The 2,743-nt window shown below is 45.6% G+C and overlaps 1 pseudogene; it reads left to right on the top strand.

Moving 5' to 3' along the window:
* The first annotated feature begins 227 nt into the window (after positions 1-227).
* LOC115791898 (odorant receptor 131-2-like) lies at positions 228-1,168 on the top strand (annotated as a pseudogene).
* Positions 1,169-2,743: the final 1,575 nt, after the last annotated feature.

The following is a 2,743-nucleotide window of genomic DNA, read 5'->3' as shown; positions in this document are numbered from 1 at the left end:
GTCATCAAGACGTTGCTAGAACAAACATCATAAATTGTTTGTAAGTTCATGATAACACTGCAGAACAGCTCTGCCCACATGGTAACAAGGACTAACTCTAACCTGCTAACTCTGCACAGGTTAACTGTATTTGCTTGCTTTTTCATTTTTCTTGTACACAACTGGCATTGTGCTTTTGTATTTCAGTCTCTTCAATAGCTTAATATTTGCCTTTAATTTTCTCTGCAATGTCAAGTATATCTCCATCTCTCACTAACATCACTGTCCAAGATCAGAGGGTAGCAGAAAGAGTGATGATTTCAGTTCTAACTACACTTCCATCCTGTGTGTTTCTCGTCATTAATGGGATCATGTTGTTCACTCTGAGGAGTAAACCGGTGTTTCGTGAGACCTGCCGTTATGTTCTTCTTTATAACCTCCTTTTGGCAGACACTGTACACTGGGACAGAGTCAGGTTCATTTTCTTCTTTCAGTTCTTCAAATAAGAGTGTCATATCCTGTATGTGCTTTTCTCGTCGTTGTCACTCATCTCACAGCTGTGGTCTCTCCTCTCACACTGGTGGTGATGCCTCTGGAGAGATATGTTGCTGTGTGTTACCCACTGAGGCATGCTGCCATCATCACCATCAGAAACACAGGAGCAGCTGTCACTGTGATTTGGACAATCAGTTTTCTAAGAATTATTATTCGAACTTTGTTGTTTTTAGTACTATTTGAAAAGTTGGATAGTTTAGAGGTGAAAGGCCTTTGTTCTGATATAGCTATACTGCTTGGGTCAAAGTCTGATCATTTTGACAAAGCTTTCACTAGTTTTGTGGTTGTGTCTGCTGGAGTGGCAGTCATGTTCTCTTATATTGGTGTGCTATTAGCAGCCAGGTCGGCCTCCACTGACAAAGCTTTAGCCCATAAAGCTCGTAACACACTGGTGTTGAATCTGATACAGCTGTGCCTCAGCCTCTCCTCAACTATTTACTACCCACTGTTGATATCTCTTTCAATGATTGTTACAAGGATAGTACTTCTTCGCATTCAGAATGTTTTTTATGTGATTTTTTTTCTCTTACCCAGATGTCTGACTTCTCTCATCTATGGACTAAGAGATCAGACTATCAGACCTGTCCTCACAAATCATCTATGCTGTCGACTGAAACTCTGTGGCAAAAAATAATGTATAACATGTTGAGGTTTGGTTCAGGCTTTTGTCTGTCAGTATATTTGACTCTTGTGATTCAGCAAAAAAGAACATTTTTAATTAATAAACAACTAATGAACAATATATATTATCTTCAGACAAAACTGACATTTCTGCAGCTTTATATGACATTCTTTCTCACAAGTACAAGTCTTCTAGAGCAGAGGTCTCCAACCCCCGGGCCCCAGACCGGTACTGGTCCGTGGGTTATTTGGTACTAGGCCACAGTTAAAGAACAAATAACTTAGATTATTTCAGTTTACTTATTATCTGAGTCTGAACAATGTATTTTGAAAAATGGACAGATTCTTTCTGTTACATCTGTCTATGACTCCCTTTTGACGTGTGTCAAGACGCTTGTCTCGGTCATGTGATACATCGCCGCTAAAATTAACCCACTAGCTTCGCTGGTTCCAGTGCCTGTCTAACGAAATAGGTTGGTTGACCTACATAATGCTTGTTTAAATATTTGAGTGCTCAACAGGAGTATAAAAGTGCCACATAAGAACCAATCCATTTGTCATTTACCATATAGCTTAAAAACACCGGGGATAGACGTCAGGCGGACCCAGCCACGTCAAGCTAACATGCTCCGGCGCTCCACACCACAGCTCTTCAGCCACACTCCATGTGAAATCAAACCTTGTAATGGTGTGTGCCCGTTTTTCACCGATGGGATGCTGGTGCCAGTATTTAAACCGTTCTTGAGTGTTTCCACCCGGTTTCAACTCAGGCCCCGCAAGCTAGCTGTTCTCAAACCAAAAACGTGTGGCAAAAGCAGGACAAGGGTGTGGCTCTGCCTGTCAGGACCCGGGGAGGAAGAGGACACACAAGCGGTGGCTGATGAAAGCAAGGTGCAAGTTTATTTACAGTGATCGAGAAATGTGCAAAGACAAGGGGGTCCAGGGAGGCGAGGGTGGAGGCGGCTGAAGCAGGTCGAGAGGCTGAAGGAATTCCCAGGTGGTGAGGGGAGGTCAGGAAGGTGAGTGAGTCAGGGAAAGGAGCCAGCTGTGGTACGGCGTGGAACGGCGGGATGACGAAAAGCCGGGGTTCCGAAAGGACGAGCAGGAACTGACACGGGGATCTGAAAAGGAGCGAACACGAAGAGCAGGTAAGTAATATAAATACACGAGAGCGAGAGTCACACGAGAGAGCCGGCACTAACTGAGAAGTAGTCAATGATCCAGCGAAGAGTGATGGTCTGCTGGCAGCTTAAAGAGACCCTGCCTGATGACTTGATCCGTAGCAGGTGTGGTGATCTCCGCCCTAGGGAGGCGGAGACACCGGAACCTCCGCTGTGGCCCACAGGACAAACACACATGTATACAGACACACACACACACACACACACACACACACACACACACAGACCCTCTCCCTAGGTTATGACAGTACCCCCTCCTCAACGGGAGCCTCCTGGCGACCGAAACTTCTCGGGATGGCGCCGCCGGAACTCCCGCACCATGGCCGCATCCAGAATGTTAGCTCGGGACACCCAGGATCGCTCTTCGGGACCGTAGCCCTCCCAGTCCACCAAGAACTGATAACCCT

This window comes from Archocentrus centrarchus, chromosome 14 (assembly GCF_007364275.1).
Source record: "Archocentrus centrarchus isolate MPI-CPG fArcCen1 chromosome 14, fArcCen1, whole genome shotgun sequence".
Lineage (NCBI taxonomy): Eukaryota > Metazoa > Chordata > Actinopteri > Cichliformes > Cichlidae > Archocentrus > Archocentrus centrarchus.
Note: the sequence above shows the minus strand (reverse complement) of the source record. Positions and strands in the feature narration are given on the sequence as shown.